Below are 17,161 nucleotides of genomic sequence, written 5' to 3'. Positions count from 1 at the left end.
ACCATGACTTCTTACCATCTGCACTGCTGCAAGTCTCTCTTTATTGTCACTATTGTCCAGCATGAAGGTAGCTCTGGGGTTGAGAATGAGTAGACATGAGACAGATTAATTTAAAATGAAGTCTACTTAATATGATTCCTTTGCTTGAAACATCTCATTCAATGAACTCCCATTTCACTCACAGTTAAAGCCAAAGTTCTTATAATTATTATATGACAACAAGCCCTACAAGGCCTGAAATAATCTCACTTGGCATTGTAGACATAAAAACACATCTGTTTCATGGAATAGTTTTTCCACATCGCTCTCTGAATGTATCTTTAACAGCTCAAAGCACACTGCACAAATGCTTACAGGGTTTACTCAGTGTAATTCAATACCTGATTATCTTTGTAAGGGACCTACAGAAAATATATAATTTGATTATATAGTTTGTGTCATGTCTTTATACTTCCAGTACCCTATACTCTTTTAAAATGTTGCTGTCATTTCACCCTTTTATCAACACTAATGATTCCTAAAGAACTACCAGTGTCTTACTTCACTTTTCTTGTTAACTTCACTATCCAATTCTATGTCTTGTAAACACATTACCTCATTCTTGGTAATACTATACTGAGAGTGTTTTAAACATTTTTTGATTGTTATCAGTAATAAACGTGGGCTGTTTAAATTTTAAAAAAAGAAAAAATATCACCTGGATTCATGGCAAGGATGAGCTCAGTACTCCTTTCATTGTTCTCTGTGAATAATCTGCATTATAAAATTGCATATAAGAAAAGCACCTCCCATGTGGACAGACTTCAATAGAGTACACTTCTGGACTCTCTTCCCTCGTGAAAAATATGGTTTATCTGAGTTACGTGACTTGTCAGTTTGGGATAAAAGGGAGTCAGCAATTTTTGGTTCAGCAGTTTCTTCTTCTTCATTTTGGTCTGCTCCCTCTCTCCTACCACATAATATTGGGTCTGATGCAGTGGGGGGTACCTGAGGTTTCCCAACTGTGTCACTTACTTGATGGGTAGGTCCTAGACTAAGGAGAGGAAACTGAGCAAGATCATTTGGCTACACATCAAAGTCCTGTTCTCCTAGATTTTATTAATTACACAGCTGACCTTTTGATATCCATCTGTCTGTCTCTAGCACTGTTTTTCAATTGGCTTAGATTTCAGGCATGTGAGAGAGACTATCTCTGAAGTCCATTAAAATCCCAACATGTTCAGGAATTGAGATAGTAATTTCTAAACTTCCCATTTTTGCATGTATAGTCAGAGGGCAGGAGAATATAGTGGAAAAATGGGGCTCTGGTGTCAGACAGTCTTGCTTTCTAATGTCAGATGTGTTACTTATTGACCAGGTCACCATGAACTAAATTATTTAACTTCTCTGAGCCTATTTTCTCTGATCTATAGAATGACACGAATAACGATTCCCTCATTGCATTACTATGGAGTTATAATAAATAATATATATGGACTGCTTAGCAGGAAACTGGATACAAACGTATCTTCAGAGTTATTGTTCTTCCCATTTATGTAAAAAATCCATTGAATAAATTATTGAAATCAAGTCAGAAATAAGAAGATTTACTAGTAGGTTTGAGAAAGTTATTTATAGATCATAAACAGTTGAGTGGTAGAAACAGCCTTTTGGGAATAATGACCAGTCTTTTGTTTTAAAGGAATAGCAAAATAAATTATCTTCTTGCAAAACTCAAGTAGACTACTGAAGACAAAAAGGCACTAGTAACTCTGTCCAAAATTTCTATAGTAGTTGATGAGGCTAGAATAAGAGGACCCTTGATTCATCCAGCCCACTGCCGAGGTTCTGCAGAACGAGGCGTTTGTGGCTTCTACAAGGATGCTGGTGATCCTCACATGACAACAAACCCGTAAGCATCGGTCTGCGTTAGAACAGTGACACTCACTGGCTATTTTTGATATTAACAGAAATATTCACTACTAAAACATGTCCCTTTATAAAGCTAAATTTAAAATGACCTTCATAGATGTCAGCAAGGTAAAAAAGAGTCTATTCAAGGGTACTTATAGGTAACAAAAGGAAATACTAAAATACTAGAGATAAAAACAAAATTCACACATACACACATGTGGAATAGTTGAGCCAACTTGGGGATATTTGGCCAAGGAAAAAAGCTGTAAGCAGCCAGTGAGTGATTGCTGCCCTTAAATGACAGGAGTAATCTTCTAAATTAACTTCTAAAGAATACTTTGTAAATATTTGGACCAATATAATTTTAAAAGTTACCCAATGAGGCATGAACTGCCTTGGAGTAGCCCTAGAGAGAATTCGTGAATAATATTAGGAATTATAGATGATATTTAAAAGCCTTCTAGTCTCCCAATTCCTGATACTCAAGGGCCCTGAGAGAACTCACATTTATGTGACTTGGAAGCTAATAATATTTTCCATAGTAAAATTAGATTCCTTTACTCAACTATCAGTTATGAAAATCTTTTTTAATTGTTAAGGCCCTACTGGTTTCAGAAATAGGAGGGCTTCTCAAAGCAGGCTTTTGCCTTCATTCCGTGATAACTACACTGCAGTGGAATGTAACAGAAGCAGCTACGACTTCTCACCAATGGGATGATTTTCTGTCACCTAACACAAAAATAGCAAGATGACTAACCCCCCTTCTCTTCTAACTCCTAACTTCAGTAAAAACTTCAAGTCTCATGGTAAAACTATCTCAGGCTTAAGGAAAAACTCAATCTGTGTGACTGGTAATTTATTTCACAGGTAGGACTCTACCCTAGGAGCATATTCACTTTTTTTTCCCCTTTTGGACTGGTAAAAGAGAAACATGATTTGAATTTCAATGACTTAAATGTTAGTCACCCTCCAAAGCATTAAAGGATGTCAGCTAATCTAGGGCCACAACCAGCCTTGGCATCTCATGTAGGCATTTTCTCATTTCTTATTTTAGAGATGTTTACATTCAGGGACTCATAAGGAAACTGCTAACTTGTGCAAGGCAGTGATGCTTTAATAAATAAATTCAATAAATGAGAGCTTATTTTCCTCTTATACTAGGAACATTTTTATATGTAAATCAAACACATAAGAGCAGTTATTAATACAAGAGAAAAAGTGATTCTGCTACCCACTGCTTTTATTACAGATAATATTAAACCAATTAATTTTATTTCCTTTATTAAAAATAAAAATACATAGTTGGGCAGGAGACAGCAGAGGCAGTGCTCTTTAAGTAGCTCTTTCTACCATGCCTTCTTCCAGGTGTGTGTTCTTCACTAGAGAATTTCCAGGCTAATAAATAAAAACAGAATCACCTAGAGAGAATCAGCTCTTTAGTCTGAGAGCAGGAGAAGCCATCTCATGAAGAGCAGAGCTAAACAGTGCTATTGTGAGGATTCAGTGAGGTCAGGGGGAAGCACGGGTGAAGGTGCGCAAAAGGAGGAATTTGGCTGAGTCCCCCGGGCTCTGTTTCCTCACACTTATTTCCAGACAATAACATCTGTAAGAACAAAACCCAGAAATACATGAAAGGCATCTTTGAAAGTTTCATTCTGATCTGATATCTAATAGAATTATGAGTTGATTCATTTCACATTTAGACTTTTTATAGAAATACATAACTTCTACATGACTTTTTAAAGAAATATCAATAACCTTTATTTCTTTCTTGGCTAAATGATAGCTTTAAGTGTTATTAAAATACACTTCAAGCCTTTTATTAGCCTTACTGCTCTCTATTAATGTCTTGCCTCAAATGGATTTGATAGCTGCTAAGGGAAAAAAACAAAGGCTTTATCACAAGGGGGTTATAAAAAATGTGTTAGAGAAATGACAGAAGTGGTAGGCTGTCAATTGGTGACATCTACACCTATTGTCTCAGCTATATTTCTGTCTCTTAAAGACATGCAAAAAAAAAGATGTAAGTTGTATTTTTTTAAGTTTCAGAGGAGAATTTTACATCACACTGCGGTAAGTCACAGACATTTTTGTGCGTATGAGGGGCAAAGGCAACCTGTAGGTGGTGTCATCAGAGAACAGGGTCTAAATCTTAGTTCAGTCAGTTTTGCTGTGTGGCCCTGTGGAAGTTGCTTAATCTATTGATCCTTTTGTTTCCCCATTTGGAGAGTGATAATGATAATTACAAAACATTAATGGCTAAAACAGTGCTATTGTGAGGATTCAGTGAGATCATGCTAGTTAAAGCACTAGGACAATGGCTGTTGCAGATAAGTCCTGAAACACAGGGACCTGAGAGTCGCTCAAAGGCTCTCAGTCAGTTTTATAAAGTCAGTGTAGATAATAAGAATTGTACTGAGGCAAACTTCATATTTTCAGAATAGGTCAATTTCTGACCCCTATGAAAACACTATAATAATAATTTCCCAAATTGTGTGGATGGCAGTCCTTTAAAAATATTTTATTTCCACAGAGCCCACTTTGTACTCTTGTTCTTTCAGTTTCCACTACTCATCTCCCACCAATGCTCCAAAATGCACCATCTTCCTGTGGCCTTCTCCTCCCAACACAAGAAACTATTGCATTGAAGTGTAATCTGAAATGTTGGCAACAGAAAGTAGTAATCATTCTTAGGTGAAGAATGTGAAAGTCCCAGCTATACACTTGTATGAGTTATTTAATAACTTCTAGGATTTATTTCCTCACCTATAATTGGTATTAGTAATACCAATCTCATAATATTGTATGACTGACTTCATTATTACTGCATAAGATAATTCTCTTTTTTTTCTTTTGTACAAATGTTGGTGCCAGAGGGTTTAGAATTTAACAAGTATAAATAGTTCCTACTTCCATGGCAAACTGTATTAAGGCCCACAATAGAATTGAAAGGAGGATTTATTATGACTTCAGGCATTTAATTCGGCTTTGGGGATTCTCCAATCTCCTAAAATTATATTCAGGACTTTTGTGTATGAATGTTTGTTTCTAGGGAGTTGGCTCATAACTTTCATCTGTTTTTCAAGAGGACTTGGGTCCATATGGTTTCAAGCTACTGCTTTAGGTTATTTTCCAGCAGAATGCTAGATGAGAACACATTAGAATCCTCTAATCACTATAAGATAAACAAATCATAGATGGATCAAATTGACCTTGAAAACACCTTTATATATTCATATATACTTGTGATTTTATAAACCTATAGAATAATTCTTAAGCACACTTAGGGCTGAGAAACACTGAGTAGAAAACTAAAGCAAGAACAATATATACAGATGCTTTGGCTTCTGAACATTTTTGCCCTTAAGATTAGTATTATTTCTCTAGTAATGACTGAACAGAAGGGAAATTTAAACTCCTGAGCATACTATGATCTGTAGGAGTTTGTGGTTTAGTGTATCTTCCCAAATCTCTCCATGCCACTTCAGCAGAGTGGGCAGAAAGTTCTAAATCCATTGCAAACCATCCACAGACCACAGGATTCCTGGGAAACTTTCTGAGATCCTTCAATATGACTACCTCCTTTTCTTCCCTATATCATATGCCTAGGCACAAAACCAAAGCTTAGGTTTCCCTTGAGGTTCTTAAGTCCTCAGTCAATGCTTGTGCACATACACTAATAGCAGAAGGACTCTTAGACCATCCATACCTTTATAGGTATTTCTACTAACCACCTACTAGGTGACTACATGAGAAGAAGAGACTCTGAACCCTAGTATCATACCACTTTGTTCTTTATACAATTCTCCTCTATTTCTCACATTTCACAAGAGTGGAAAGTGCACATTTCCTTTTTAATACTTGTCAGCGACTTCCCCAATATACCACTTTAAGATCTATCTACTCCTGGCTTATATGTTTCTATCTGCTAGTTATGAGGCAAGGAAGAACTAGAGATTATCAAACAAAAATGTCAATAGATAATGTTTACTTCTGTGAATTAAATAAGAATGTGATGTAGCACATTCCATTTTAGTGCAATGGGTATTAAGTATTCAAGCCACATACAAGCATGGTATGATAACACTGAGATAACTGTTCCTCCAAACAGCTACAGGAAATGTGAAGCTTCTGACAGCTTGGCAAAGGAAGACACATCAAGAGCACTAAGAGATGAACAGTGGGCTAGACCACACTGTTACAAGTGTTAGTTGGAACACAGCAGAGAATGTGACAGCAGGACACAACATCATGCCATTTGTTTCCTAATATTATATTTCAACACATACATGTTACTCATTCTCCCATTTAATTATGGTTAAGTGCCAGCTTCATCATAATTAAATAAATTGATGACATTGGAGTTGTCCTCACAAAGCTCATCATCATCATTGAGATCCTTTGTGTCAGGCACTATACTCACACCAACCTCACCAACGGGTACTATTTCTACCACTGTTTTAAAGCAGAGGGAACCAGAGTGCAGGGAGGTTGAAATCTCACTTCAAAGATACATGACAAATTAATAATAGAATGTGATAAAAGCTATGCCTCTCATAGTCAAAAGCTTCTGCTTTTCATAACTTGCAGCTTGCTTTTACAATGGATGATAGAAATAATAATGACCACGGAAAAACAAAGAGAAGAGGTGATAAAGCATCATGATGGACTTTAAAAAACTGTATTATTTCTTACAGGGGCAGTGTGAACAAATACCTTGTGAAGAAAATGTTATGGCTTGGATCTCTTAAGATAGAATGGTCTCAACTGTGAAAAGAAGTGTGGTATCCCCTGAAGCAGAGAGGACTGTATGAGCAAATTCTGTAGGGGAGGGAAATGGGTAGAAAAGCCCAGAAGCCAGCATAAATTTCAGTTTGCCTGAGTGTGAAGCTCATTAAAGAAAAGATAAGGTGAATAACATTCTTGGGTGTTTTCCTTCTTCCTAGCCACTTTGCTGTGTATTCCACACAATATGCCTTATTTCATTTAATCTTTAAAGAATTCAGTGAAGTAGGTGCATATTGTTAGAGTTTGAAAAAATAAATAAATTACTCACAAGATGAGAGGACAAACTTACTCTGGTGAGAAGTTGAGATCAGAGCTAAACATAAAGACCATATTCTTTCAAAAATACTGTATTTTATTTTATATCATGAAGAAAAATCCTTAGGACAAATTAGAAATGGAAATTGTGACCGTATTTGATAGGGGCCTTGGATACTAAGACAAAAAAAGATAATTTTGAAGCTAATCATGAGCCATTGTTAGCATATTCATAGCCATACCTGAGGAGGATTTCTTCATATGTCAAAAGCACATTTTAGTCATTAATTTGCCTGTTATGAAAAATCAATGTCAATAAATTCTAAACTGTTTAAATTTGTTATTTCAGCCAAACTTAAAGCCCTTGAGTCATAACTCCCATGCAATAAGCAGAGACACAAAAAAATCAAAATACTTTAGTGGGTATAAAATTTATGATGAGGGGGCGGAGCCAGGATGGCAGTGTGAGTAGAGCAGTGGAAATCTCCTCCCAAAAACACATAGAGCTATGAAAATATAACAAAGAAAAATCTTCCTAAAATAGAGACCACAGGACACAGGACAACATCCAGACCACATCCACACCTGCAAGGAACCAGCGCCTTGCGAAGGGGGTAAGATACAAGCCCCGGCCTGGCGGGACCCGAGCGCCCCTCCCCCCGGCTCCCGGCAGGTGGAGAGAAACCGGAGCGGTTTTTTTTTTTTTTGGCGAGCGCTTTTTGGAAGCCTTAGAGGGACGGGCCCCCATTGCTGGGGAGGTAGGGTGGCGGGACCGGTGAGCAGGTGCCTGGGAACAGCGCTGGAGGACAAAGAATACCCCGCGTTTCTCCCTGCGGGACCGGCGGGCGGGTGCCTGAGACCGGTGCCTGAGGACGGAGGAGGTCGCGCGTTTTTCCCCTTTTTTTTTTTTTTTCTCTTTTTGGCGAGCGCTTTTTGGAAGCCTTGAAGGGACGGGGACCCCAGTGCTAGGGAGGCAGGGTGGCGGGACTGGTGAGCGGGTGCCTGGGACCGGCGCCTGAGGACAAAGAACATCCCACGTTTTTCCCTGCGGGACCGGTGGGCGGGTGCCTGAGACCGGCACTTGAGGACAGAGGAAATCGCGCGTTTTTCCCCTTTTTTTTTCTCTTTTCTGCGAGTGCTTTTTGGAAGCCTAAAAGGGACAGGGACCCCGGTGCTAGGGAGGCAGGGCGGCGGGACTGGTGAGCGGGTGCCTGGGACCGGCACCTGAGGACAAAGAATATCCCGCGTTTTTCCCTGTGGGACCGGTGGGTGGGTGCCTGAGACCGGCACCTGAGGACGGAAGAAATCGCGCGTTTTTCCCCTTTTTTTCTCTCTTTTTGGTGAGTGCTTTTTGGAAGCCTTGAAGGGACAGGGACCCCGGTGCTAGGGAGGCAGGGCGGCGGGACTGGTGAGCGGGTGCCTGGGACCAGTGCCTGAGGACAAAGAATATCCAGCGTTCCTTCCCTGCGGGACCGGTGGGTGGGTGCTTTTTGGAAGCCTTGAAAGGACAGGGACCCTGGTGCTAGGGAGACAGGGCAGCAGGACCAGTGAGCGGGTGCCTGGGACCGGCACCTGAGGACAAAAAAAAAAAAAAAAAAAAAAAAAAAATCACTTGTTTTTTCCTTTTTGTTGCTGTTGTTGTTTTGGTTTGGAGAGTGCTTTTTGGAAGTCTTAAAGGGGCAGGACAGGTCACTTAGACCAGAGGCAGGGAATCTGGGGATCTCTGGGCACTCTAACCCCCTGGGCAGCAGGGAGCACAGAGGCCCCTTATGGAGATAAATAGTCTCCTGGCTGCTCCCCCTCCAACGGGGCTCCACCATTTTGGAGGAGCAGCCCCAGCCAGGCCAGACCCACAGCAACAGCAGAGATAAACCCCAAAGCAACTGGGCAGGAAGCAGAAGCCCTGTCTGCGCACAGCTGCCCAGCACAAGCCACTAGAGGTCGCTATTCTCCCAGGAAAAGGCTACAAACCAACAAGAAGGGAAGCTCTTCCAGCGGTCACTTGTACCAGCTCTGCAAACTATCTCTATCACCATGAAAAGGCAAAACTACAGGCAGACAAAGATCACAGAGACAACACCTGAGAAGGAGACAGACCTAACTAGTCCTCCTGAAAAAGAATTCAAAATAAAAATCATGAACATGCTGACAGAGATGCAGAAAAAAATGCAAGAGCAATGGGATGAGATGCAGAGAAAAATGCAAGAGCAGTGGGATGAAGTCCGGAAGGAGATCACAGATGTCAGGAAAGAGATCACAGAAGTGAAACAATCCCTGGAAGGATTTATAAGCAGAATGGATAAGATGCAAGAGGCCATTGAAGGAATAGAAGCCAGAGAACAGGAACGTATAGAAGCTGACATAGAGAGAGATAAAAGGATCTCCAGGAATGAAACAACACTAAGAGAAATATGTGACCAATACAAAAGGAAAAACATTCGTATTATAGGGATACCAGAAGAGGAAGAAAGAGGAAAAGGGATAGAAAGTGTCTTTGAAGAAATAATTGCTGAAAACTTCACCAAACTGGGGGAGGAAATAATCGAACAGACCATGGAATTATACAGAACCCCCAACAGAAAGGATCCAAGGAGGACAACACCAAGACACATAATAATTAAAATGGCAAGGATCAAGGACAAGGAAAGAGTTTTAAAGGCAGCTAGAGAGAAAAAGGTCACCTATAAAGGAAAACCAATCAGGCTAACATCAGACTTCTCAACAGAAACCCTACAGGCCAGAAGAGAATGGCATGATATACTTAATGCAATGAAACAGAAGGGCCTTGAACCAAGGATACTGTATCCAGCACGACTATCATTTAAATATGATGGTGGGATCAAACAATTCCCAGACAAGCAAAAGCTGAGGGAATTTGCTTCCCACAAACCACCTCTACAGGGCATCCTACAGGGACTGCTCTAGATGGGAGCACCCCTAAAAAGAGCACAGAACAAAACACACAACATATGAAGAATGGAGGAGGAGGAATAAGAAGGGAGAGAAGAAAAGAATCTCCAGACAGTGTATATAACAGCTCAATAAGCGAGCTAAGTTAGGCAGTAAGATACTAAAGAAGCTAACCTTGAACCTTTGGTAACCACGAATCTAAAGCCTGCAATGGCAATAAGTACATATCTTTCAATAGTCACCCTAAATGTAAATGGACTTAATGCACCAATCAAACGACATAGAGTAATAGAATGGATAAAAAAGCAAGACCCATCTATATGCTGCTTACAAGAAACTCACCATAAACCCAAAGATAAGCATAGACTAAAAGTCAAGGGATGGAAAAACATATTTCAGGCAAACAACAGTGAGAAGAAAGCAGGGGTTGCAGTACTAATATCAGACAAAATAGACTTCAAAACAAAGAAAGTAACAAGAGATAAAGAAGGCCACTACATAATGATAAAGGGCTCAGTCCAACAAGAGGATATAACCATTCTAAATATATATGCACCCAATACAGGAGCACCAGCATATGTGAAGCAAATACTAACAGAACTAAAGAGGGAAATAGACTGCAATGCATTCATTGTAGGAGACTTCAACACACCACTCACCCCAAAGGATAGATCCACCGGGCAGAAAATAAGTAAAGACACACAGGCACTGAACAACACACTAGAACAGATGGACCTAATAGACATCTATAGAACTTTACATCCAAAAGCAACAGGATATACATTCTTCTCAAGTGCACATGGAACATTCTCCAGAATAGACCACATACTAGCTCACAAAAAGAGCCTCAGTAAATTCCACAATATTGAAATTCTACCAACCAATTTTTCAGACCACAAAGGTATGAAAGTAGAAATAAATTCTACAAAGAAAACAAAAAGGCTCACAAACACATGGAGGCTTAACAACATGCTACTAAATAATCAATGGATCAATGAACAAATCAAAATAGAGATCAAGGAATATATAGAAACAAATGACAACAACAACACTAAGCCCCAACTTCTGTGGGATGCAGCGAAAGCAGTCTTAAGAGGAAAGTATATAGCAATCCAGGCACACTTGAAGAAGGAAGAACAATCCCAAATGAATAGTCTAACATCACAATTATTAAAACTGGAAAAAGAAGAACAAATGAGGCCTAAAGTCAGCAGAAGGAGGGACATAATAAAGATCAGAGAAGAAATAAACAAAATTGAGAAGAATAAAACAATAGCAAAAATCAACGAAACCAAGAGCTGGTTCTTTGAGAAAATAAACAAAATAGATAAGCCTCTAGCCCAACTTATTAAGAGAAAAAGAGAGTCAACACAAATCAACATAATCAGAAATGAGAATGGAAAAATCACGACAGACTCCACAGAAATACAAAGAATTATTAAAGACTACTATGAAAACCTATATGCCAACAAGCTGGAAAACCTAGAAGAAATGGACAACTTCCTAGAAAAATACAACCTCCCAAGACTGACCAAGGAAGAAACACAAAAGTTAAACAAACCAATTACAAGCAAAGAAATTGAAACAGTAATCAAAAAACTACCCAAGAACAAAACCCCGGGGCTGGACGGATTTACCTCGGAATTTTATCAGACACACAGAGAAGACATAATACCCATTCTCCTTAAAGTGTTCCACAAAATAGAAGAAGAGGGAATACTCCCAAACTCATTCTATGAAGCCAACATCACCCTAATACCAAAACCAGGAAAAGACCCCACCAAAAAAGAAAATTACAGACCAATATCCCTGATGAATGTAGATGCAAAAATACTCAATAAAATATTAGCAAACAGAATTCAACAGTATATCAAAAGGATCATACACCATGACCAAGTGGGGTTCATCCCAGGGATGCAAGGATGGTACAACATTCGAAAATCCATCAACATCATCCACCACATCAACAAAAAGAAAGACAAAAACCACATGATCATCTCCATAGATGCTGAAAAAGCATTTGACAAAATTCAACATCCATTCATGATAAAAACTCTCAGCAAAATGGGAATAGAGGGCAAGTACCTCAACATAATAAAGGCCATATATGATAAACCCACAGCCAGCATTATACTGAACAGCGAGAAGCTGAAAGCATTTCCACTGAGATCGGGAACCAGACAGGGATGCCCACTCTCCCCACTGTTATTTAACATAGTACTGGAGGTCCTAGCCACGGCAATCAGACAAAACAAAGAAATACAAGGAATCCAGATTGGTAAAGAAGAAGTTAAACTGTCACTATTTGCAGATGATATGATACTGTACATAAAAAACCCTAAAGACTCCACTCCAAAACTACTAGAACTGATATCGGAATACAGCAAAGTTGCAGGATACAAAATCAACACACAGAAATCTGTAGCTTTCCTATACACTAACAACGAATCAATAGAAAGAGAAATCAGGAAAACAATTCCATTCACCATTGCATCAAAAAGAATAAAATACCTAGGAATAAACCTAACCAAGGAAGTGAAAGACTTATACTCTGAAAACTACAAGTCACTCTTAAGAGAAATTAAAGGGGACACTAATAAATGGAAACTCATCCCATGCTCATGGCTAGGAAGAATTAATATCGTCAAAATGGCCATCCTGCCCAAAGCAATATACAGATTTGATGCAATCCCTCTCAAATTACCAGCAACATTCTTCAATGAATTGGAACAAATAATTCAAAAATTCATATGGAAACACCAAAGACCCCGAATACCCAAAGCAATCCTGAAAAAGAAGAATAAAGTAGGGGGGATCTCACTCCCCAACTTCAAGCTCTACTACAAAGCCATAGTAATCAAGACAATTTGGTACTGGCACAAGAACAGAGCCACAGACCAGTGGAACAGATTAGAGACCCCAGAAATTAACCCAAACATATATGGTCAATTAATATTTGATAAAGGAGCCATGGACATACAATGGCAAAATGACAGTCTCTTCAACAGATGGTGCTGGCAAAACTGGACAGCTACATGTAGGAGAATGAAACTGGACCATTGTCTAACCCCATATACAAAGGTAAACTCAAAATGGATCAAAGACCTGAATGTAAGGCATGAAACCATTAAACTCTTGGAAAAAAACATAGGCAAAAACCTCTTAGACATAAACATGAGTGATCTCTTCTTGAACATATCTCCCCGGGCAAGGAAAACAACAGCAAAAATGAGCAAGTGGGACTACATTAAACTGAAAAGCTTCTGTACAGCGAAAGACACCATCAATAGAACAAAAAGGAACCCTACAGTATGGGAGAATATATTTGAAAATGACACATCCGATAAAGGCTTGACGTCCAGAATATATAAAGAGCTCACACGCCTCAACAAACAAAAAACAAATAACCCAATTAAAAAATGGGCAGAGGAACTGAACAGACAGTTCTCCAAAAAAGAAATACAGATGGCCAAGAGACACATGAAAAGATGCTCCACATCGCTAATTATCATAGAAATGCAAATTAAAACTACAATGAGGTATCACCTCACACCAGTAAGGATAGCTGCCATCCAAAAGACAAACAACAACAAATGTTGGCGAGGCTGTGGAGAAAGGGGAACCCTCCTACACTGCTGGTGGGAATGTAAATTAGTTCAACCATTGTGGAAAGCAGTTTGGAGGTTCATCAAAATGCTCAAAACAGACCTACCTTTTCACCCAGGAATCCCACTCCTAGGAATTTACCCTAAGAACGCAGTTTGAGAAAGACAGATGCACCCCTATGTTTATCGCAGCACTATTTACAATAGCCAAGAATTGGAAGCAACCTAAATGTCCATCGGTAGATGAATGGATGAAGAAGATGTGGTACATATACACAATGGAATACTACTCAGCCATAAGAAGTGGAAAAATCCAACCATTTGCAGCAACATGGATGGAGCTGGAGAGTATTATGCTCAGTGAAATAAGCCAAGCGGAGAAAGAGAAATACCAAATGATGTCACTCATCTCAGGAGTATAGGAACAAAGGAAAAACTGAAGGAACAAAACAGCAGTGAAGTTACAGAACCCAAAAATGGACTAACAGGTACCAAAGGGAAAGGAACTGGGGAGGATGGGTGGGCAGGGAGGGATAAGGGGGGGGAAGAAAAAGGGGGTTATTAAGATTAGCATGCATGGGGGGGAGGGAGCAAGGGGAGGGTGGGCTGCACAACACAGAGAGGACAAGTAGTGACTCTACAACATTTTGCTAAGCTGATGGACAGTAACCGTAATGTGGTTGTTAGGGGGGACCTGATATAGGGGAGAGCATAGTAAACATAGTATTCTTCATGTAAGTGTAGATTAAAATTTAAAAAAAAAAAAAAAAAAAGAAAGAAAGAAAGAAAGAAGGAAAAGGGGGATTACTCCTTAACAGGATAAAACTATTGGTAAATCAAAGATCAACGCATGCTTTAAATATCCTTAATGTTGATCACTTAAAGGGTGTCAGATGATCAGCTATGGAGGTACTCTTTTCTGATAATATTCCTTTCTCTTAATTTAAAAAAAAAAAAAAAATAAAAGCAGTTACTGTGTGCTGACCTCCAATGAGTTCTGCACAGTGGTATAGAGGGCATGTCAAAGTGTGGGCAAAGGGTCTGTTTGTTTCTATGCAGGAGATCAAGGCCTAGCTTGGATACCCAGAAAATGAACTAAGATACGATATGAGGAGGAGCTTCCGGCATCAGCACTCTCTGGAGGACTTGTGCCGGGGGATGATCATCAAAAAGCCTCCACAGGGATTCGGACGATGCTGCGGTTGTGGCTGCATCCAGCCCACCATCTCCTGGACTTGCCATAAGAATGAGGAGGGAGATGTCTAGGCTGGCATGTGCATACAGTGAGACAACGAATTTGACCAGATCTGTACTGTTGGAACTCAACCAGGAGTTGGGAGGGGTGCAAGTTGTAGCACTCCAAAATCTCATGACTATAGACTATCTATGGTTAAAAGAACATATGGGATGTGAACAGATCCCAGAAATGGGTTGCTTTAATTTGTCTGATGGTTCAAGTACAGTTGGACAATATCCAACATATCATAGATAAATTTTCACAAATGCCTAGGGTGCCTAAATGGTTTTCTTGGCTTCACTGGAGATGGATGGTAATTATAGATTTGCTTTGTTTATGTCACCGTATTCCTATTATGTTAATATATGTGTGCAAATTAGTAGTTTAAAACCTATACATACTTAAGGTACTATACAAGAAGATATGTCAAAGAAATAATCAATCCTCCCAAGTTTCCTTCGTATGCTACATCTATAGCTTTTCTTCTTCCTTCCTAATTACAACCCTTAAATAGAATTCGTGCCTCATATCGAATTTACCGAGTATCATAATTCCTCCAGGTGGTAAAGATACCTTGAGACAAGTGCTGGGCATAGAAGCCACAGGGCATAAATCTGCAAAGAAGTAAAAAGCTAACCTTTGCAAACAATATGGCTTCTCTCTCACTTACCAACTTTACATTTCCCTGTATGGCCCCGGAAGATGACTGGTTAGCCAGAGACGGGTAAGATTCCTCAAGGGAGGAACAACCTAAGACAGGCACAGTCGCAGGGGGGCCATCAGGTGAGAATTTGGGGATCAACAGAGGTGAGGCTCAGAACCTCACGCCCCCTGCTTTGAGAGAAATCTTCTGCATCCGTGAATGTCTTGATGCCCTTGTCTAGCCTGGATTAATACTTAGTCCATAGGCACACACCTGATCATCTGATCATCTACATTTGCCTTCTTACAGCACTAAACTATGTTTTCTACCTTTATCTTGCATCTACCTACCACTTCAGCATTTTATTAAAAATAAAAATAATAATAATAGTAGGAGAAATGGGGTATCAACATATAGATCAAGTACAAAAATCAAACGAATATTCATATTTGACCTGATTGTTTATAGGTCATATTGCATGATCAAAACCGAAAGTTTCTGTGATGACTGCCCTTGTACTGTTCACCATGTAAGAATTTATTCACTATGTAAGAATTCGTTCACCATGTAAGAACTTGTTCGTTATGCTTCAGAAGATTGGAGACTGACGAGAATTAGGCTTGAGATGGATTAATGATTGTACATTGAGCGTTGACCCCCCTATACTGAATTTTATTGTTAACAACCATTTGATCAATAAATATGAGAGATGCCCTCTCAAAAAAATAAAAAAATAAAAAATAAATTTATGATGAAAAAAATGTGTCAAATTACTCACAAAAAAAGGTAAAATAAAAATGGGCAGTTGGATGTGTTCATGAAATGAAGCTTTAGGATACTATTTATATAAATACAACTGGGTCACTTGCTTTAATGGAGAAGGCAGACACCTACTTATCAACAGCCAAAATCTACCACTAAATTGTCACTCCTTATTCATAGCCTATCAAGTGATAATCATTCTTCTGATAATTGATATTTTGGAAGTACAATAAAAGCAATAGTTAGGTACACAAAGATGTATTTCTAAGCACATAGTTATGCAGGGAAAACAAACAATGCAAGAGTGTAGCCTAAAATATTAACAGTGACTTTGGGGGTGGCTGGATTACGGTTAATTTTGATTGTTTTTTTCATGACATATTTGTATATTTAAAAATTTTTCTACAATGAGCACTTGCTATGCTTACTTTAAGAAAAATGTCATTCAGTAATACAAAATGGTAGGAATGAGAGAGGGACATATTTGGGAGTTCAGGGAAGATGAACTTCCTCCTGTTCTCTTATTCTTTCTGCCCCTGGCCAGTTCTGGGTACAGGAGTGGGTGCATGTTGCACCATTAAGTACAGATTGGGAAAGGGGATGTGCTCCAGAATTGTTTCCCAGTCTCATGGTGCAAAATGTCAAACCACAGGATCTACACCTGATTTGGGCATTTGGAAAGCAATATGACTTAACAGGTCATCAATTTATTCTCAAACTGGAATTAGCATGTTCAATATATAAGACTTACTCTTTTTCTAGCTGGGGAAAGGCAAAATTTATTGGAGTTGTCAAGTAGGTATTGGGATGTGACTCTATTTAAGTGATTTTTAAATAGCAATTCTTATTCTTAAGATCAAAGATTCATGACCCTACTTCATGTTTTATGTCAGCAAAAGTTTGGATTTTCAGAGTATCAGTGATCATATTTCTTAAACTGTAAACTCAGACATGCTATCTGATAATATTTTAGTTGTGCAGATGTGTATGTAAAAAAATAAATTCCTCAATTTTTGAAGATCACAATCAAATTTATACATTTAATATTTAATGATCACTTTAATGAAA

The 17,161-nt window shown here is 39.0% G+C and overlaps 1 long non-coding RNA gene across 1 annotated transcript in view; it reads right to left on the bottom strand.

Annotated features, from left to right (window-relative positions):
* Nucleotides 1–3,203: 3,203 nt before the first annotated feature.
* The window catches only part of LOC140844259 (uncharacterized), an 82,123-nt gene continuing 68,165 nt past the window's right edge, over nucleotides 3,204–17,161 (bottom strand). The window contains exon 3 of the long non-coding RNA XR_012122408.1: nucleotides 3,204–3,496. This is a non-coding gene — a long non-coding RNA (uncharacterized lncRNA). The remainder of the gene's footprint in view (nucleotides 3,497–17,161) is intronic.

Source organism: Manis javanica, chromosome 11 (assembly GCF_040802235.1).
Source record: "Manis javanica isolate MJ-LG chromosome 11, MJ_LKY, whole genome shotgun sequence".
Lineage (NCBI taxonomy): Eukaryota > Metazoa > Chordata > Mammalia > Pholidota > Manidae > Manis > Manis javanica.
Note: the sequence above shows the minus strand (reverse complement) of the source record. Positions and strands in the feature narration are given on the sequence as shown.